This window comes from Fukomys damarensis, unplaced genomic scaffold (assembly GCF_012274545.1).
Source record: "Fukomys damarensis isolate Sample0158 unplaced genomic scaffold, DMR_v1.0_HiC HiC_scaffold_26, whole genome shotgun sequence".
Classification (NCBI taxonomy): Eukaryota; Metazoa; Chordata; class Mammalia; order Rodentia; family Bathyergidae; genus Fukomys; species Fukomys damarensis.
In genome coordinates this window covers 24,670,914-24,693,489 of record NW_022900938.1, presented here as the reverse complement: position 1 = coordinate 24,693,489, position 22,576 = coordinate 24,670,914, and the positions used below count along the sequence as shown (strand labels likewise).

The following is a 22,576-nucleotide window of genomic DNA, read 5'->3' as shown; positions in this document are numbered from 1 at the left end:
TTTTTTTTTTTTTTTTTGCTCCTCTCTCCCCACCCAGGAAGCCTAACATTTTTCTATAAACATTATTTTTCCCACACATCATTGCATACATTTTGTTATTGATAAAGAGCTGCCTTTGGGTGAGTAGAGTTTTTAAAAGGCATTTGATGATAAAGTCATTTAAAATCATGTTTTAGGATAAGTATAAGTTCCACCTGGACTTTGAAGAAAGAAAATAGTTGGCTTCATAGCATTTTATTTTATGAGGTAACCAAGGTAACTTTTAAATCACACCAGAGTGTGCATGCCTGTTATCCCAGCACTTGGGAGGCTGCGGCAGGAGGATCGCTGTGAGTTTGAGACCAGCCTGGGGTACATAGTGAGTTCCAGGTCAGTCTCAACTACACAGTGAGACCCTGTCTCAAAAAAGCAAACAAACAAAAAATCACACCAGAGTAAAGGGGAAGAATGAATGACAGCAAGAGAAGAATGTACATTTGATCCTGCTTTCTGGCAGCCAAAACGCCGAAAGTTATGAGACTTAGCTATTTCCCCTTGATATACTGGAAAATACATGTTGGTGTTACAACACAGGCACACAGACACACACACACACACACACACACACACACACACAAATTAAGTGAAACAGATTTACCATGAGTTACTGGTACTATCTGAGGGAAGAAAAATGCTGGGAAGAACATGAAATCAGGCCAAGAACTTTGCCTACTAAACAGTGAAAACAGTTCCACAGCTGGGCAGGAAGGGGACAGAAGAGCTAGCTAAGCATAGTCCTTGCTTTAGGGTCAGTCATTTCCCACTCAGCCATCCTGATGATGGAAAATAGCAGCACAGCAGCCTTGCTGGTGGCTGTACTAGAAATAGCCTTAGTATGAGACTTTGGAACATAATTTTGGCCATTCATTTTAATAGGGTGCTCTACTCTTAAAAATTCACCACATTTCACGGGCTGGGGATTTGATCACTGCACCTGCCTCAGAAGCACAAGGTCCTGAGTTTGATCCCAGGTACCTCAAAAAAAAGAAAAAAGAAAAAAGAAAAAAAAATTCACCACATTTCAAAGCAGATCATGAATTACCAGGAAATATTTAGCCTCTTGTTGTATGCAGAACACGCAACACAGTCCCTTGGATACAGCAAAGCTTGGCATGGTCTGGAATGTCAGTCTTGGCATGGTCATAGTTTAGAACATTCCTTCACATTTATATATACCTTTTCCAAATATTTATATAAATTTTTTTCTTTTTTTTGGCTTTCATTCATGTATTGATCCACTCAGTGGATCTCAAGAACCACCTTTGTACAAGCACTGCTCTGGGCCTTAGGACACAGTAGGGCACAAGTAAATGAGAAGCTCTGCCCTCTCACTCCAGGGGAGCTTCATTTCAGAGGCCAGTAAGCAAAACACCCAAGTCAACCACATGGTGTTAGGGCGGCCAGCATCCTGGTTTGCTTGGGAAAAGATTATAGACCTGGTCCTGGTCCTTGTTCCCAGGGTTGCCCTACACTCTCAAAAGGGGTCCATTTGGTCAGTAAACCTCCCAGATGAAGTACAAATGAAGGTAGTCAGAGCCATGGAGAATGGGGAGAACAGAGAGTAGGTCACAGTTTTTAAAGGGTAATAGGAGGTGGGGTCTGATGGATCAGGAGATGTCTGAGCTATGATTTAAAGGAGGTGAGTTGGCCAAGAGAATATGATTTTTAAAAGTCTGCTTCTTACTATAAAACAGCGAAATAATAACAAAGTGTAAAAAGTCAGATTCCTTTCTCTTCAACTTCCCCCACTTAATTCTACTGTTATGGATTGCTTTTTAATCCATTTTCATGATTTTCCTACTGCAAATAAGAAAGGGAGGCAGGTGTATGTCACAGATACCACAAATTGGGCCTGATTTTATTTCCTCCCCTTCCTAACTTTTCCCTGCCCCATGTGAAGATTGGCGCTAACGTCACACAATAAGCTAAGAGATAAAAGGCTGGGGACACGGTCATGATTCATAACAGAAACACTTCTCCCTGACCAGCACATCTCTGAGCTTCAGTTCATCAAGTTATGTCATGGCGAGTTAAGTGTGTGATTCATTCCTTTGGAGGAATCTAGTCCTACAACAACAGTACATTTCATCTACTGTCTCTCATCAGGCTCGGGTTCAATAGGAGAGGCCATCTCACTAGGACATTTATGGAATCAGATTGAGTATGTTAGTAATTGATTCTTTTCTTTGGTGTTTTATTTTGATAGTGGCAGTTTGGTAAACAAGCATTCTACCACTGGTGATTTATTATTATAGTGAAGGCATACACGCAAATACTAGTATTCAGGACTTCAGAAATATCAGTTTGAGGGCTGGGGATTTAGCTCAGTGGTTCGGCCACCTGCCTCACAAGTGCAAGGTCCCGAGTTCAATCCCAGGTACAAAAAAAAAAAATTGTGTGTGTGTGTGTGTGTGTATGATGTTTAAAAAGTGAAAAAAATTAAGCCATTCCCTGGGCATTACAGTCCTTTGTACTCAAGTCATTATCTGAGTCTTTCCAAATTGTATCAGCATGTTTCCCAAGTCTCACGAAAACCAAGGATCCAGGCTAAAACCTCTGCTTGCGTTTATGGTATGTAGACACAGCAGAACACCATCACACAAAGAAAGAAGAAGGGAAAGCCTTTAACAAATAGAATAAACCTTAATAAATTAGAATTCTCTAATTAGTGTATGTAAGATTTTCAGTGATTTAAACAAAATTTCCTCTGAATCACCATGATCTTATTAATGTGGTGCTGGAGATGTAGCTCAGTGATAGAGCACTTGCCAAGCATGGGTAAAACCCTAGGTTCAATCTCCAGTACTCCAACAAATTATTCATGAGTAAGAAGAATCTGATTAACTTTGTTGGCTTTTCCAAATTAAGAGTTCAGCATAAGAACACCTGCCTTCACACAAGGAATGTAAACATTATGTCCTGCAAACATTTACTATCATAAAATAAAACAAAACAAACCTGCTTTACAGGCTGAATCTAACTACTCATTGTCATAAAGGGGTATGTTTATTAGTTTGTAATCCAAATCCATTATGAAGTATGGTGTTTTTATTAGTGACTTCCTTTTTTACTTGGGCCCCTTGTACCAGATGATAGTATTGTAGATTAAATATGATTTTCCTTTTAAAATGTTGTCATTAGCTGGGGATTCAGCTCAGTGGTGCCACTGCCCGCCTTGCAAGCACAAGGATCTGAGTTCCATCCCCAGTACAAAAAGCAAAACAAAAACAAAACAAATGATATCCTCTAGGCCTTACACTGCGTCAGACTATCCACAAAGCACCACACACAAATCCAATCTGTTAAATAATGAAAGTTGATCATATTAGCATGATTGCACAAAGTAGTAAAACATAACACAAATGTTTAAGCGTGTTTTTTTCACTGAGCTTTGTATTTTCTTTGGGAAAATCTAGGGAAAAGGTGTCTGTTCCAAACTTGTAACAGTCACTGTCCTTTCTTTGGGCCCTTTTCTGCATTACTGGACAAGAGGAGAAAGACCAAGCTGAAAATGACAAATAGGAATGAACAGTCAAGGCTGAAATGAAAGAAGTTTTAGGATCACCTGCTTGACAGGAAAGTCCTGACCCTTCATCAACATCTGAATTGCCTGAGAAGATTTTTAGAGACATAAGTTATACAGGGAAGATAAATTGCCTGAGCAAAATCTCTAAGACCATCTAATGCCATTTAAAAAATGTATGACTACATACATCTCCATTACTTTATAGTCTGAACTAGAGAAGACTTAATCTAGCATTAGCATCTAGGCCTCATTACCTCATAGTTAATTAGCTAACATTTGTAAAGTGCTTTGAAGATGAAAAGCATGATATAAATGCTAAGAATTATTAAATAATATGAGAGGAAAGTCATAAAATAGATACATTGTTAACATTAATTTGTATTTTATCTTTGCTTATTATCTTTTCCCTATCATATGACACTCGGGGCTGAACTATATGTTTGAAGGCTGAGGGAATCGTGTGTCTATTTCAGTTGTTACTCAATGGGCCATTCAGTGGGCTCCAAATTAATACTTGCCAAAAAACCAAGTTCTCAAGTGGAAAGAAATGAACTATCCGGAGAATCCCCAGTTTCTACTGTTAAAGAAACAACTCACCCCTACCAACAGTTAAAAGACGTATTAATTCAAAAGCAGTTAAACATTTCTGCTTATTTAAAACAATGCAAAATAAGGTAGTAAACATCAGCCAAACTATTGGGTGTGAAACATATGATTCTACTTTGCCCTCACTGTATCCTTTATCCTTGTAGATCCTGCTGCCGAATAGCTTAGGACGGTATATTATGTAGTGTTGACTGTTCCCTCCATTTTGCTGTCATCAAAGCAAGTTAAACTTTTCTGAAGCAGCAGCCCTACTCTCTGTCATCTCATCTCCTCCTTCCCCCAATCCTAAGTGGACAGAAAGACAAACAGGCAAACCTGCTTCAAAAAAGTATTTGGCGGCCTGCCACGGACTGACACCAGGAAGAAAAGGCTCTCGTCAACATTCTTAAAATATGTGCATCATGAACACTTTCAGTAAAGCAGGAAATAATAGAGCCAGCACATACAAAGTATTTGCAAACTGTTTAATTGGGTAAAGGCAAGTCAACTTCTTCTGATCACAGCAACGTCTTTATTGTGAAGCTCACTTCAGTGATACTAAAGTTAATCCCAAGTCCTGTTACAGGAAACTCGTCCTTATTAAAGCAACATTAAGTGCTCCTTTTTTATTGATCTTCCCCTTCAGCTTAATGATAGAAACTTACTGATGTTTTAATAATAACCTCACAAGCTCTATCTCATTTTACTTTGCCTCAGTACTAAAAGATGCAATGGAAACTAACTTAGCATAAACATTTTGCCAATGTCTGTAAAGGCCAGGGGGAGGGGGAGGAAAAAAAAAAGATTCAATTGAGCTGTGTGTTAACAAAGATGGCTGAAAAACTAAAAGATAAAAGGGAGACTCCAGTGTGAACATCAAAGAATTGTTAATGACAAGAAATACCATTAGGGTTAGCATCTCTTTTGTTTCAACCCTTTCACACCTGCAGTGTGTGGTGAGCTAAGCCTTTGTTCCAAAATCTGAATTACCTCCATTAGCATTTGTAGAAAAACATGGTTGCAAAACAACAGCACGGTACTTTTGGCTGTCCCCTTTGGCTTGAAAAGTCAGAAATCAGTTAGGTATCTGCACATTTCCTTGTAGTCCCTGGGAGTAACTACGGAGACTATAGATTTGTAAGGTAATAGGTTGCAAATGAGTCTGGTTGAAATGTGAGAATAGCTTTGTAACTAAAAAAGAGAGGTTACATGGAGAAGCTCACTTAAGAAGCTCAGACAGTAGCAATAGCAAAATCAGAGCGTGAAATTCAGATTAGCCCTCCCCAGGCAGTGAGAGGAAGGGGGTATCGCAAGACTTGGCATGGCTAAAGGTGTAACCTGTTTTATTTGGCCCCTGAAAAATTTTAACAGATGGTGGGACCAGCTGTCTTTTTCAGCCATTTAATAAACTCTTTGGTGGTAACAGTTTGGAAAGTGGGGGTTTTTCATTTTAGGCCAGAGGAGAAAATAAAGAAATCTGTCCCAAATTGTCTTTGCCAAGTAGTAAAGCCTTGAAATGTTATAAAAAGTTAAAGGAAAAAAAAAATCTAGCTGAGAATATTATCATCTTGCTTTTTTTTAAGGGAGCAGCAACAAAAATTCCTCTTTGCCAAATTAGGTAACTACTATGAAATGCGCCTCATCGTCTTTATCTAGGATTTTAATTTTTGTCTTTCAAGAGTTGCCTAGTAATTTGTTGAATGCTTGTTGACAAATTAACAGCACTTTAAGGCTACTACACACAACATTACGCAAGGAAGCAAACTAAACATTTATGAGAAGTTAGTGATCATCTAAGGTAAATACTTCGCTATAAGGAATGAAAGGGTAAATTCGCCCTATTGACATAATTAATCTAAAATGCCGTATTACCTTCCAAATCGTGTCCTGTAAATTACAAAGCCCAGTTCCAGATCCCGGAGAATGGAAAAATGCTCATGTCAAGTTTTTTTCAGAACAGGATCTTTTGTACTTAAAATATTTTCTAAAATTTGAAGTCCTTTTCTAGTAAAATGACAGTTCTTGGCTGTGGGAAAAGGGAGTTCGTAAACAAACACAACTCTTTTTTGCAAATGTACTTGATGGCTCATTGAGCAACAGCCACCTCCATTTGACAAAGCTTCGTTCTGTCCATAGGTCTAGTGTAGATACTAAATCTAGACTGTCGCAAATTGCAAATATGTTGCAACAATAAAATATAAACTCTTTTAAAATTCAACACACCTTTTTAGAAAACTAAACCATATGTATTTAGTAAATCTTTCTTGCTTTTCTTCCATTTTGCCTCTTTCTCTGGACTGTTAGTGATATTTGGCTTCTTGAGCAGGCAGCAAAGTGTGTAGGTGGTTGCAGTGGGCACAATGAACAATTCCACTTGGGATAAGTGAGTTCAGCGATCGAGCTAGTTCCTAAAATTAACCTAATGCCATTCCTAATTCCTCAATGATCATGATTTACATAATGCCTTAGACAAATTATAGTTCTTTGGGGAGGGTTGCTTTAGCTAATCTGTAATATACTGTCCCATTATCTATTCAACACATTTTTAATGAACACCTACTAATCTCCAGAAGCTACAAAATCAAGGTGACCAAGACAGAGACTAGATCCCTGCCCTTTGGAGCCTGTGTAGCATCATGTCTGCACCGGATACATAAGGGAAAGCTCATAAACTTAAAGCATCCACAGGAGAATATTTAGGATTCATCTATACAGCCTCAAACTTATCTGAGTGATATAGGTGAGGTTGACAGATTTGGGGCAGGGAACTTCCACTTTCAAGAGTGGTGGAAGCAATTTCAAGTTCATCCTAGCACCCCTTTGCAGAAGCCTGGCTTTTCATCAATGTGACATTTTTGTTTTCTAATCACTGGTTTTAAACACAGGTCACAAGACCGTCACTAAAGTATGATCACCTAGAAGTTACTGTATCTGGAAATCATATGTATTTTCCTTATGCATTACAGAGTGCTTTCTAAATTTTGGGAATTTGGGAAAGTGGAAAAAAAGCAAAGAAATAGAACTTTGCCTTGTAGGAAAAGAAATATTTCAGTATCCTTTAGGGCTGGGGATTTAGCTCAGTGGTCTGGCTCCTGTCTCCATACCCTTTCTCTATGAACCACATACAAGTACCAAAGATAAACTGATACAAATGCAGAATTTTATGATACAGGTGAAGTACTGATATAAGTTCTAACATTCTCCAAAATGTAGACTTGAATATAAGAGAAAAGTGAAGAAATTCCTATAAAGCCCACTGATCCTGTGTGGGGAAAATTCATTTGTTTCTCTACAGAGTACTGTACTTTTTGTTGTTGTTGTTGTTTTTGAGACAGGGTCTATCTGTGTAGTCCAGAGTGATCTTAAACTCACTATGTAGTCCAGGGTAGCCTCAAACTCTTGGAGATCCCCCTGGCTCAGCCTCTAGAGTGCTGGGATTACAGGTGTGCACCAGCACACCTGGCCAGAGTACTATATTTTTATTTTTATTTTTCTCAGTAGCATTGTATCAGTTCGTGCTTACTATAGAAGCAAATTTAAATAGAAGATACACAAATATATAAGAATTTACAGCACCTGCCTCGCAAACACAAGGTCCCAATTTTGATTCCTGGTACCAAAAACAAAACAAAAGAATTTACAGGATTGGTTTACAGTGGCCGCCCACAGAGTCAGACCTTGAAGAGGGCAAAAGGGCTGTCTGTGCACCCGAGATCCGGAGGATCCAGTGGGAGGACTGTAGTGTCCCATGCAAGTCCGCATCAGGAGGCAAAATGGGCTTCAATGGAAAGGTTAGTACAAAGCCCAAAGTGAAGGTGAAGATTAGAGCTCCTCTTGAGAAAAAGAAGCAGCAGCCTTTCTGGTTTCCCTTTTATACCACTCTGGCAACAATCCTCCCAGGGGTGGGTCTTCCAGACCCAGAACTATGCTGAGTGAATTTAGGTGGGCATTTCTTACTCAAACTGACACAATCTATCACCAACATCAAGGTGATCTGGAACCCGTGAACACATGGAATTCAAGACCATTTGTCACCTTGAATGCTTCCCGGTTAACAAACTTACCACCCTTGTTTGTGAGAGAAGCAAGTGCCAGAGTTTGCTGCCTCAGACATGGCCTTAGACACCTATGCACTGTGAGTGACCACCTCACTTCACAGCTGCCATTGGGCCAAGGCCCAAGAAGTGGCCAGCGGAGAACAGGGCACTGAAAGCAGCCATCCCTCGGAACAACCCCAGGGACACCCAAAGAAGACTTCTAGCAATAGGCTAAGTACAGATATTTGTGCAACTGCCTTGATGCACACTCACAAATGAAGGTTACCTTTGACATCACTTTTTAAACTAAAGTCTCTCCTGAGAGTGAACTGTAACATCTCCGGTAAAGACAAAAACAATACTTTACTGAAAAGCAGATATGATAAAATAATGAAGCCTGCTAAAAAGTGATAAGTAAACTCTTGCCTATAAATTTCCTTAGACTTGTCAAGAAATTTAAGAATTCTCCAGATATCCAGGAAACTCTGAAATAAGAGAACTAATGCAATACTTCTTTATATTAGGGCTTTTCTAGTAAGATAAATTATTTTATTAAATTGTATAATCAGTAACAGTAAAATTAACATCTAAAGAAATGGCTTAACAAATTAGTAATACATGAGAAAATGAAATTCTAGTTTCATTTCTATAATGAATATAATTACAAACATTCAAAAGGGATTCTTTCACAAAATAATTCTCAATTCATTAATGTCATTCAAAAGATACAGTGGGTCCTTGACTTACAAACTCAATTCGTTCTCAAGGGCTGGTTGTATCTCAAGTTGGTCAATGAAGGCTCAGGCCCCTCTACACAGCCTTCAAAGTCTCTCTCCTGTATACAGCAGCTCCCAGTGTCCTTAGAGAGACATTGGCTCAGAATTTCTCAATTAACCCCACACAGGAAAGGATGTTGTGATGTTCCTTCCAGTACTCTTTAAGGGTTAAATCTGTATCTGAGACCATCTAGAAGCACAAGCAGCCAGCATTCAGATCCTAACTCAAGACTTTGTAAGTTAAAACTAAAATTCAGGTCATAACCCAAGTTATCTGTGTGTCTCAATAAGCATCAACTAGTATTTCATTTTAAAAGAATTCTAGATAAAGAAAATTGTAAAACATAAAAGAAAAAGAAACTATTAAAAAAACTATAAGAAAAAGTATTTGAATACTTCCGTACTTTTCCAGTAGGGAGATCCTCCTAAATATAATGTCAAAGGTAAACTAATAATGGAAGTACAGTTTTTATACTTTTACATTATCATTTTAAAATTATTTTTTAAATGAGCTTCAGAAAATAAAATTTGTAATCTCTCCATGTCTTGATGGAATACATGTAATATATATTAAATTACACTGAAAAAATAGCTGGTGATTAATGTGTACTGAATTTCTGTTCAGGAAGATGAAAAATGTTCTGGAGATGCAGGCCAGTGATGGTGGCAGAACAGCGTAAATGTATTCAGTGCCAGTGAACTGTACATAAAGATGTTTAGAATTGTGTGCCTGTGTTCATGTGACTCTCTGTTGTCGGTTTTTGTTTTTATCCTGTGGATTTAATTCAGGGCCTTGCTTATGCCAAGGCAAGCACTCTACCAGCCCATTTTTTAAATTTTATTTTGAGACAGGGTCTTATAATTTGTCCCTTTCTGATTTGCCTTGAGCTCCTCCTGCTTGAGCCTCATGAGTAGCTGGAATTACAGGCTACCACACCTAACTAATATTTTTAAATATTAATTCCAGATATAAGCTTAGAAAGACATTCGTGGCATATATACTATTACTTTCACCTAGCAGATATGTATTGACTGCAAGTGATGCACCAAGAATTTCTGTGTAATGTTTTAAATATTATCTTATCCTGTTTTAATCTTTGTGTTTCTCATTAAAAGGTTCTAGGATGGACTCCCTACCAGTCATCCAGAGGAAAGGCCTTATAAACAGCAGTGGAAATCAAGATGTACAGTGTTGCCTTCGAGGACAATAATGAGCTCCTAGAAACTATTAAAAAGACTGAACTCCCAATAAATACAGGCAGTTCACAAAACAATTCAAACTGGCACGTTATGAAAAGTATCTAACTTCACATGTAATAAAATTCAAATTACCAGCAAAACATTTTTACTTTCAGAATGGCAATTTTCTTATTAAGAGCATTCAGTACTAGTGAGCACACTGGAAACTCAAACTGCTGGTAGGGTGCATTGATATTAACTTCCTGGCCTGCCACCTGTGAGTTCGAGGCCAGCCTAGGCTGCACAGTGAGTTCAAGCCCAGATAGATCTATATAGTGGGACGCTATCTCTAAAATCAGTCAATCAATAAGATTGGTAGATGGTTCATATGGTAGAAAAAGAAGCCTGGTTTTTAAATTTTATTTTATTTTATTTATTCATTTATTTATTTATTTTGAGACAGGGTCTCACTGTGTAGTTGAAACTGACCTGGAACTCACTATGTGGCCCAGGCTGGTCTCAAACTCACAGCAGTCCTCCTGCCTCAGCCTCCTGAGTGCTAGGATTACAGGCATGTGTCATCACGCCCGGCTTATTTTATTTTTATTTGGTATTGGTGATTGAACTCAGGACCTTGTGCTTGGGAGGCAGGTGGCAGAACCACTGAGCTAAATCCCTGGCCCAAAAGAAGCCTGTCTATTAAAAAGTACATTTGTACATTTTTATTGTCTACTTTTTTGTTGTTGTTTTCAGTGCTTTAGGTCAAACCTATGGCCTCAAACATGCAAAGCCACTGATCTACACCCCCAGGCTTTATGTAAACTCCTAAAAACACTATCAATACTATTTTCAGTTTTCAATCTATGTAGCCATAAGAAATATCAGAAGGACTTACATTAGAAGGTTGGCGATATCTTTCTGCATTGGACATTTAGTAGTTATTAAGAAAGAAATATTTAAGAGAAGGAAGCAGCCAGCTGGCTCCTTTCCCTTCAATAGATATATATTATTTGTATTTGAAGAAATCAAAAATTATAATTTGACTCATTCTTGAATGCAGAACATCTTTCTATATAATCTTTTAAATATTATCTTATCTTGGTTTTTGTTTGTTTGTTTTTGTTTTGAGACAGGGTCTCACTTTGTAGTTCAGGCTGACCCTGAACTCTTAGCAATCCTCCTGCCTCGCAAGTGCAAGGACTTGAGTTCAATCTCTGGTACCAAAAACGAAGTTTCCAGGAGGGACTCTTACCATTCATGCACAGGAAAGGCCTTATAAACAACATTATTAGATACTAAATATATGTTGGCAAGTCACTATCATAAATTATTGTGCCACTATTAGAAATTAAATTTTGTTAATTATGTAAAAATACGATAGAATATTTAAGGTAAAATTAAAATATTGGAAAAATATATAATGTATATTATGATTTTAATATAAATGTGGAAAGTAACACATAAAAATGATTGGGGAGGTGGTGCTAGCAGGGTGAGATGATAGATTTGTAGATTGAAATTTGCTTTTCTGCTTTCATTTGAATTTTCTTTGTTTTTGGGGGGCTTTGGGGGGGGGCTTTTTTTTTTGGTATCAGGGATGGAATTTGGGACCTTGTGCTTGCGAGGCTGGCAACGGAACCACAGAGCTAAATCCCCGGCCCTTCATTTGAGTTTTCAATAAATACAGAAAAAAGCAGCTGCATAAGACTGGGAAGTGGCTTGACGGGAGAGAGAAGCCATACATCAGAGTCTGCAATTTTATGGGGTCACCACCACCACATGCCAAGGACACAGCTTTGGCCCTGCAAAGCTAAGGCTCCATTTAATCAATGTATCAACTGGTGTTCTGGCTTGGGAAACCTGATAAATATAATCAGAATGTTTTAAGTCAAGAACTTATTCTTACCATGAAGTCTCTGTAAAGCCTTTGAGGTACAGCTAAGCTCTTCTAGGGGTGGCGGGGATGGGAGGGCCCCAAATCCTTCCCGATCCCCCACTCTTCGCAGACCCTCCTGCTGAACTTCCTGCATCTTTAGGCAAATTGAAACTGCTCTCTTCCTAATCTTCCAGAAGATGGATCGGTAAACAGAAAGGGAAAATCTAAGGACACTCCAGGTTCAGACGCCTGGGAGGATGAAGTCAATGAGCCAGAGCCACGGAGGGACAGTCCTCAGAGTACTGGCTGAGGACCCCGAGTTACAGCCACACAGGCTTCTCTTAGTAGTGCTGAGTCCCAAGTCCCAAACGCTGACTGGGCAGTGTCCAATGGGGGCCGGCGGTCCAAGGGGACCGTCCGAGGGGAGCTGGAGTGCAGTTAGGATGCCAGCCCAAGTAAGCTGCCCTCGGTCCACGGGTTTTTTTCCTGGAGGGCAGGACTGCAGGCTCTGGCCCCCTGAGCATTTTATTTCATGACTAAGCAAGGCTTCCTTCTCCAAAACTCTTTCCAGTATTCCACCTCTGTCCTTATGACATTGTCCCGGAACAACAGAACAGCACTCATTACAGTACTGCCCAACCTGTGGTGTTCTTGTGAGTCACACTGGCACATCATTTCTTAGGGTAGGTGAGAGACTTCCAAAGATTCAATCATTTCATAAATACTTATATTTCAATGTCAGAGGGAGATGTTTTCTTATTGTGTTCCTGCTTTTGCCTGTACATTTTACTTGAGTTCTGAAAAATCTCTATATATTCATAAAAATCAATTTCAAAATTGAACTAATAGAAAACAAGAATAAAATACTTCAAAACTCCTTCCTGGTATTCTCTTTTCTTCAGAAAGCTTCTGAAGAAAAGGTAATGTTTGTGGCACTGATTTATTTTTTTTCCACTTCTGACAGGAGAATTCAGGGCCTAAAGCTTTGCATTAATTACATTATTCTTCTGATAATGAAAGTGATGCATCTGACTCTTTGAAACAGTTGTGGCCAGATGGAAGTTTAGTGTGAACGCGACTGTTTCTAGGAAAGTTGTTGGATTGACTGTTCTGGGGACCAGAACTTGAGATTTCTCTGCAAAACAGAGCATGAGCAAAAAGAGTGAAGGTTTTCACTCTGGTTGCCCAGTTGCTGTCACTGAGCCCTCAGCCCTGTCCTGCTGGGACCACCACGCCAGGTGGAAGAACAATTTGATCTCCTCTCGACTTAATCCTCGCCTGTCTGCGGAGACCGCACCAAGGGTGCCAACTGCAAGGATGGCTCTGGGTCTCTAACACCTGTCCACTCGAAACCGGACTTCTACCCCCAACGTCCTTTCATGCAGCCACAAGGCAGACATCAGATGGTGACAACTTCTGGTCCCTCCTGAAAGGATTGGTTACACGGCCTCCCGCTGCTCCCTGCTTCAGCTGCACCGTTTTCCCGGATATTTATCTGAGTGTGGAATTTAAAATGTAGACTAAAATAGTAAGCAAAATCTTCTTTGCTAAGCCTCACCAGAATCATACATAAGCAATATGGCTATGCATTCCTTCCATTTGATTCTCAAAGCAATCCTTTATTCTCATCGTGTTTATTTGTGTGATTATTTTAAAAATTTAAATTCTGTGCATCATTCTAAACCCTTTATCTTCATGATCTAGGGAGTTGTTGCTGTTCCCATTTTATAGATGAGTAAATGAGGCACAGAGAGTTAAGGGTCTAAAGTCACCAAATATCAAGTGAGGGAGCTGAGACTCACATTTAGGCAGCCTGATGCCAGAATCTGCCTAAGTTAACATTTTCCAAAATTTACAAATACATAATCACGGGAGCTGTGAAGTTATTTGATTTCCTCTACCACACACAGCTTGAACTTGCCTCTTCTAAGTCCAGCCTTGTTCCGCTCTGACGGAGTCCCTGATGCCCATATTGCTGCCCTGGTTCATGTGCTCCTGCCTGCCGTGCGTTTAACTCTGAGCACTCACTGTGTGAGTGAGATGGCCCTGGAGACTCCCAGCAGGGACAAAGCAGTGACTGTGCCTTCTGCAGAACCTTCCTTAACCTCGACCACCCTGAATAAGCAGCAGACAGCGACTTTCCTTCCTTCACAGGGGACTAACCAGGCACTAAATCCTTTCCTGCCACCCTCATTAGCAGGACCCTGGCTCCTTCACATTTAACAAGGAGCATGCTAGGTACCAAAGACACCATGGGGAGAAGACACACAGGTCCTGCCTCTTAGGAGCCCCGAATATACACACGAATGCAGGCAGGTGCAACAAGAGGCAGTTCCAGTGTCCTAAGTAATAATAAGCTATGTTGTGAGCCTCTTCATGTTTATTGCCATAGCATGGCCACAGTGCCCTGAGGTTGGTGTTACCACCCCAGTTTATAGATGGTTTACTGAGCCACCAAGGGGTACAACCAGGATTTGGGCCCAGATGTCAGACTCCAGCACCTGTGCTCCAGGGCACTCTGATACCTGCCCTGCCACATAGCACTCTGTCAAACAGAGGACTTGATTAATGTTTAGACATTTTTCACACCCCCTAGTCCAACAGTTCTTAGCTCTGATTTTCATTAGAAGCACTAGAAGGCTGTAAAAGACAAGTAGATAAGCGAAAAGTTACATCCTCACACAGGAGCGCATGAATTACATGAATGGTTATTTGTAATAGCCCAAACCTGAAAACAAAACTCAAAATGTTTTTAAAAAGGGGATTGGATGAACAATGATAAATCCATGCAATAGAATTATGTACAGTAATACAAAGGAACACACAGCTTAAGTACACCACAGTTTAAATGGTTCTCAAGAACATTATGCTAAGGGCAGAAAGAAGGCCAGTTTTCAAAAGTCCCATATTGCATACTTCCATTTATTTAACATTCTCAAAATTATAAAACTGGAGAAATGAGCAGGTTAGTAGTTGCCAGGGGTTAGCAGGATAGAATGTGGGATATAGGATACCATTTCAAAAGAGGAGCAGGAAAGAGGCCTGGGGTAAAGGGATATTTCTCTTTTTCTGTTTGTTTGGGTTTTTTTTTTTTAATACCAGAGATGGAACTCGAACTCAGGACCTCACACTTGAGAAGCAGGAGGGGGAACCACTGAGCTAAATCCCCAGCCCTAAAGGGATATTTCTGTCTCATGACTTGTGGTGGTCACACAAACCCACACACATGGTAAAATGGCACAGAATTATACACACATTGTGTCAATGTTAATTTCCTGGTTTTACAGTTGTACTACAGTTCCATGAGACGTCACTGGGGGAACTGAGATGAAGGTACATGGAGCATCCTATTATTTTTACAAATTCTTACATACCTGTAATTATTTCAATGCAAGAGTTTGATTGTGTGTGTGTGTGTGTGTGTGTGTGTGTGATGCTGGGAGTCAGATCCAGGACCTTGCACCTGCTGTGCTTCACCAGTGAGCTACACCCCAAAAGTTCCAGTACTTAGGCCTCACAGGGGCTGATTTACTTAGTCCAAATGGGGCCTGGGCAAGCAATAGGTTTGAAATCTCCCTGATGATTTTCACCCACAGCCAAAGGTAAGTAGCTCTGTACCATGCCTGGAATCCCTCGCACTGTAGGCAGTCTTTTGAGACATTGTTGTTATGCCCCCCACATCTATCACCTGGCAGAAGACCAGGACACCAGACATACGCCCTATGTATTAGGGGGCAGGACTACTAAGATGGAAGGAATGACCGGCAAGGAGCTGCAGAGATTCCCAAGTCCCTTGCTTGACTGGGCTCCATACTGGAGTTGCCCACAGATGATCCTAAGTGCTGCATTAGGACCTTTTTCCTGCTGGACGGCCTAGGGGTCAGGGCCAGTTTCAGGCCTTGTCTGTTTAATCTTGACTGTGACCTCATAGAAAGGGTGGCTGAGTCCCTGTGATAAACTGTTCCCAGGACAGGTCTCCTATGGAAAGGTGCCAAGGACGTTTTTAAACCCCTTGCACCCCAGTGTACATTAACATTTTGAGTAGGTTATTTAAAAAGGTATCAATTGAAAGCAGGTCAAGAAGTCAGCTGCTTATGCCTGGCAGCTGGCAGCTCAGGTTTAGGCTGGAAGCCTCCAAAATCTCCAAAAGGTTTCAGATCAAGGAAAGAAACAGTTTCCTTGGACCCACTAAAGAGATGGGACCCACGTGTGCCCCTTCCTTAAGAAGGGCCACCCAGGGAGCCCTGGACAGCTGGGAGCAGCATTTTCTGGTAGCTGTGTGTGGGTAAGTGGCAGACTTCCTGGCTGCCTCTTTTCCTCTTCTTTTTTTTTTTTTTAATAGCCTCTCGGCTGTCAGCTCACAGAGATGTTCTGGCAGCTGGGAACCTGCCTTGGGGCACATTTGGGGGGGGTGTCCTGATGAGTGTCTTTGTTCTCTTAAACACTATTGTCATCTGACTCACCTATTACTGTGAATAATTTGCTAATTTTGGCCATAAAAACAAGTTCTTAGACAATCTCCAGTAATGTGTCTTTTTATGTCGATCTGCAGAGTATTTTCCTGCCTCCTCTTTGTTTGATATGGAAATGAGCCTGATCACTTTATAGCCCGCCAGGAATTAAAGCATAGGAGAGAAAGAAAATTGTGTCCACCATAAAGGTGGCATCTGCTCTCTTCTGCAAGTCTTTGAAGAACTTGTTCTTGGGAAATAAAGTCTCTTGGGAGAAATGACCATCAAGTTAGAGTTCCCATGGGTGGGCAGGAACACTTTCTGGGTGTGCATAAAATAGACACATTATGTGTTGTCTGATACCAATATTTATGAATCATCTAAGACAAAGCTTCCTTGTTAAAAAATTAACTGGGTTAAGAAAGTAAAATCATCATAAATCATGCAAATCTATAATTTCACAGTCATATTGTTCTGGCCCCCTCAGACTGACCATGGGCCCAGACCCCTGATAACTGCAGGCCAGGGAAGCCAAGACTTAGCAAAAGAGCACAAATGCTGCTCATCTGGATTTCTGTTCTCTCTGGAATTAACACTTCCCTTTTTAGCCATCCCAGCAGCCCACCTGTTCTGAAAGCTTCTGATGAAACCACTTCCACAGGTGGAAGGATGTTGATTACACTTTAATAGGCCAGAGTGTCAATCAATCTGTTAGCCAGGCATTTACAATCTAACCCTTTTCTCTGTGCTACACCCTCATTCCTCTTATATTCTTAATGTTGTGACAGAGTCTTGCTAAGTCACTAAACTGCTCAGGTGGAGCTCACGTTTGTTATCCTCCTGCCTCAGCCTCGCAGAGTGTATCACAGCCAGGACACAAAGGATCCGGAGTTGTCAAATTTGTAGAGACAGAAAGTAGAATGGTAATTACCAGGGGCTGAGAGCAAAGGAAGAAATAGGGAGCTGTTTGAGTAGAAAATCTCAGTTTTACAAGATGTGGTGATTGCACATCAATCTGAAGATACTTGACTGAAATGGTGAAGTGATGATTTTTTATTTTTAAAAAATGTAAAGGAAGGGGGCCAGGGGTTTAGCTCAATGGTGTTGCCACCTTCCTTACAAGCAAAGGGTCCTGAGTGGAGTTAGATACCACCAAAAAAAAAAAAAAAAAAAAGTAAAGAACGGAAAAGAAATCCTCTCAAACGTAACATATTAAAACAAAAAAACCTTGTTGTTCTTGTGTTGTTGGAATCTGCAAAGAAAAAAAGGGCAGAAAAATGTATTCCTTGTTTCTCAGGGGAAGAAAATTAGGGCACGGAGTGGTTAAGAGCCTTCCTTGCTCAGGGTCACACAGCTGTACCTTTCTGTGTGCCCAGACAGGGCCTAGCAATTTCACAATTTTGTAATCAAAACTAGGAAAGTGGGCAAGGAGTGTAACTCAGTAGCAGAGCATGTGCTTAGTGCGCAGCACCAAAAACACACAAAAACATGCTGGGTATTTGGCTCAGTGGTTCCACCGTCTGCCTCACAAGTGCAAGGACCCTAGTTCCATCCCTGGTACCAACACACACACACACACACACACACACACACACACACACACACAAAACAAAGCAAATACTTAAAAATTCCAGTTTTCCTGCACTGCTTTTTTTTTTTTTTTGGTACTGGGGATTGAACCCAGGCCCTTGTGCTTGTGAGGCAGGTGCCGGAACCACTGAGCTAAATCCCCTAAATCCCCAGCCCTTTCTGCACTGCTTTTAAGAGAAAACAGTGTTGTTCTTCGTGAAATGCCAAGATGGTAAAACAATATATATTTTTGTCAACTGTTAATAACAAAATACATAGGTATTTTATACAGTTCTTCCTTTCAGATTTCCACTGAAGCCATCATATTCTTAAACTGCCGAGGTATGGGCAGATTAGGGTGTGGCCAGCTCCCTGGACAAGTGGGTGCGGCCTGTCGACCAAGGAGCTCTAGGACACCAGCAAAGAACATACTTTCCAAGGACTGTGTTTGGGACCATTCAGAAAGTACTACTTTCAATTCTCCCAGTGTGAAATCAAGCAGGTTTTCGAAAGGATGACATACATCATGTGAGCCAGAGGAGTGGGGTATACGAAAGACCTCTGTCCTTGACCTTATGGTCAGTTATGAACTCTCTCTCAGTGACCTGCTCTCTTTACAGAGTGTACTTCTTTTCCTACCTTTAATAAATGCAAAACTATGTTTTCTACATGTTTTGCCCAGTTCTTTGTTTAGGACCCCAAGGACTTGGAAAGAGTTTACAGGAACTCAGACCCTGGTAACAAGTGAAGAGTGATGTCCTTAAGTCACAAGATCAAAAAAGTCATTGAAGCACTCTCACCTTTTGATGGGAGTCTAGGGGACTCACTTGGCAGAGGCTCCCAGTAAAGAAAGTGACAATGCCCTTGCCCTCAGGGGACATCTGGGAGGCCGAAGGGGATGGTTACTTATCTGTCCTGTCCACAATGAGGTACCCCCCAGGGCCGAAATTTTGCTTTGCCTCTGTCCCAAAGGCAATTACCTTAAATGCTTCAATAGAAATGCTGGGACCTTTTGGAACCTTTATGAAATACCAAGAAAATTTTGTTCTTTCTGCTGTATAAAAACCCTTCCTGGGCCAGGGGTTTAGCTCAGTGGTTTTGCCGCCTGCCTCAAAAGTGCAAGGACCTGAATTCAACCCCTGGTACCAAAAACAAACAAACAAACAACAACAACAAAAAAACCTTCCTAACTAAAAAAGTACCAAATGTTGCTGAAATAATTTTTTTCTTTAAAAAAATTCTAAAAGTCAAGAGGATATAGGTCCGTGGAAGAGCACTTGCCTAGCCACTCACCTAGCTTTCACAAAGCTGTTTTCAGTCTCCAGCACTGAAAAAAAAGCTATATCTAAAGAGACAGCTAAGTTAGGAGTGTAGCCCAAAACTATTCAAAAGGTACTCTAGAAACAGATAAATAAATTCTCATTATTACTGTCAAAGGAAAATAAAGTTATTTAGTAACTGAGAAAGTGCTTTTGGTACAAAGTCCAGGTTTCATATTTAAAATAGAATGTTTAGGTTAAGTAAATATTAATCTCAAAAATGTCTCAGGTTTAATAACAAGGAGTGAAGGGAAATGACAACCATAAACACTGTTAACATGAACACATAGTGTCATTTATAAGCATCATCAAAGGTTAGCTCTTGTATGGGGCTTGTAGAAAACCATAATCATGATGTTCTTGCTTTAATACCTGTGCTTCATTGTACAAGTAAAAATTTAGATAATTAAATTCTTCACTTTCTCTCTGTCTCTTACCATACACATGTGACAAAAGAGTCTTGTCACATGATTTTAGAGCTTAGTTCAGCTTTAATTGAGTTTATTGGTACATTTTAGGGATACAGTACAGTTACATTCATTGTTGGGATCTTGTATATGTATTTTATTTTAATGAATGTAATAAAGAATGGCAACAACTTTTTCTGAAACTAAATAGAATCCTACGAGTCCAGTAACTGGCTGTTCCCCTGTCCTTTTTGGTCAGAGGAAGGACAGTGAAGAAATTCTTCCTTAGCTTTACTGCATGTGGAGTTGGCAGGTAGATTAAGACATCGTGATAACTTGGCAAAACTTGGCCTATTCTAAGACAAAATACACATGCTCTAAAATAATTAAATACCTAAAATAGCTGCTGGACAGATTAGCAAGGGCTACACAGTGAAGCCCTTCTCAAGTGATTCTCCTACCAAATCATTTGCCAGTTGAGAAATAGCTTTCCTGGCAGAATATATGTTGTTGAGTCTTTAGTGAAAAGACTCTAAGAGGTCATCTAACCCAAACTCCATAACGCAAGATTTATCATTGCTTCCTGGCAATTGAATAAATGTTTGAGCCACCATCAGGCATTGTACTAAACACACGATACCAAGACTCATGTCTAATTTTATGGCACTGGAGTATATGAGTTTCAACATATCATTCAGATCAAAATTGCTAAAAATGTAGTTGTAAGGTTATATAAAAGAAGAAATAAAGTGGAAAGGGGAAAACTAAAAAGAGAGTGCTATCCAGTGGGCTGAGGCTACTGAGCCAGCAAGACTGAGGAACTAAATTTTCAACTAAAACAGTGTATACATGTAAGCCCAGTACTCTAGGCAGTGTAGACAAAAGAATAACACATTTGAGCCCTGGGAAATTTAGCAAAAAAGAAAAATGGCCTGAAAATGTAGCTTAGTACTACAAAATACATACATACATACATTAGTTAATTAATTAAAAATATCACATGTGGATACTGCCTGGCTACCATATTGGACGACAACATAGTCTTGGAAGATGTGAGATTTGTGTCAGTGGTCACGAACACTCACCAAAATAGGAAGATGTCAGGCCTGGCTTAGTAAATTTCTAGTATCTGGTAAAATTGAAACAAAAGGTGAGAAGTGGGTTAAAGTGAAAGATAAGATAGAAATACTCAAAAAATATGACCTACCCTTAATGGCAGCCTGAAGAATATAAAATTAATTCCATAGCCAGTGAGAAACCATTTAAGGTTTTAGAGCTGGTTGGTGCTTGGGAAAGATAGTCATCAGCTAAAGTGCCGTATGGATTCGAGACCTATCGCTGTGTAACAAACCACTCTACTTTTAGTGCAATAAATTAAGGGCTATTTCATTGGGTCAAGAATTTGGACAGAGCAGAGAAAGAATGGCTTTTCTTGGCTCCTTGTTGTCTAGCACCTCTGCTAAGGTGACTCAAACAGCTGAAATCACTTAAGGGTTTTTTTAACTGGGCTGGGCTGGCTCAAAGGTTGAGTTCTGGAGGCCAGGGATTTAGCTCAGTGGTTCTGCTGCCTGCCTCGAAAGTGATAGGACTGGAGTTCGATCCCTGGTACAAAAAAAGAAAAAAATGGTTGAGTTCTATTGGGACAGGTAAGCAGAGCATCTACAAGTAGCTTCTTATATGGCTTGGACTTTTCACATGGATTCTAAGAGTGTTCCAAGGCAGAGAGCATAGAGAGTGAGCAGTCCCAGCAAACCAGGAGGAATCCACTTGACATGTACTGACCTGTCCTTTAAAGTCACCTCTGCTGCATTCTACTCATTATAAATGGGTTATTAAAGCCAGCCAGACAGTGGCATGAGAGTTATTGTGGTAGGTATCACTGGAAAATAGTCTTTTGCAAGGGTCATGATATGGAAACTGAAAGATAATGAAGACTTCAAGAAAATGGAGGTAGGAAAATAAGAACCAAGAGTTGGACCACAGCACTGAAGGAGAACTAGTGGTGATGGAAGTGGAGAATAAAGAAGGGGAAATTAAGGTGAATCAACTGCATAATCCAATTATTTGGATTGGCTCATTTACCAGCTATTCCAACTCTTTCTAGAGTTTTTCTCCTTTTCTAGAAAGCTAAACTATACTTCCCAGACTCTCTTGTAGCTAGGGTTCCAGATATATGATTAAATTATCCTAGTCAGATGCAGCACACCAAATCTGGGAGGCAGAAGTAAACAATTGTCAGGCAGGAATTAGTTCTTATTGATTCTCCTAGTGGTCACGTGGTGGTGTCTTTGTTTTTTTCAGTGACAGCTATAACAGATATTAAGTCCCAGCCCTATATTCATAGTTGTCAAGAGACAACATACAAATCACAGTAAAAGTGGCATGATTCTGAAGCTGGGCAGCTGTCACTGTGGGTTTCAGTAGACAGGCAGATTTATGGCTCCACAGCTTCTGATCCTGGCAGGGACAGCAGTTGTCTTTACAACCAGGTTTATGGTGTAGCTTTGGCAGTCTTCCCTGAAAGGTCAATTGGGACTGTCCTTTTAGGCCTCTAGTCATCCTCCAACTTTGAATAAGTCCCTTTTTACTTCAACTAGATAGGGTAGCTTCTTTTCACTTTAAACCCTCAGGGTACAGTAAGCAGGAGATAAGTGGGGATCTTGGTGTAGGTCTTGGGGGCTCTTTTTGAAATCACCTAGAAAAACCTTATAAAAGTGCTCTGGGGATTTAGCTAAGTGGTTCTGGTGCCCGCTTTTCAAGTGCAAGATCCCAAGTTTGATCCCAGTACCAAAAAAAAAAAAAAAAAAACCAG

The 22,576-nt window shown here is 40.2% G+C and overlaps 1 protein-coding gene across 1 annotated transcript in view; it reads left to right on the top strand.

The window, feature by feature from the left end:
• Positions 1–10,293, top strand: part of Myo3b (myosin IIIB) — a 453,146-nt gene extending 442,853 nt beyond the window's left edge. The window contains exon 36 of the mRNA XM_010606961.3: positions 10,080–10,293. The gene's annotated coding sequence lies outside the window, so the exon portion shown is untranslated. The remainder of the gene's footprint in view (positions 1–10,079) is intronic.
• The last annotated feature ends 12,283 nt before the right edge of the window (positions 10,294–22,576 follow it).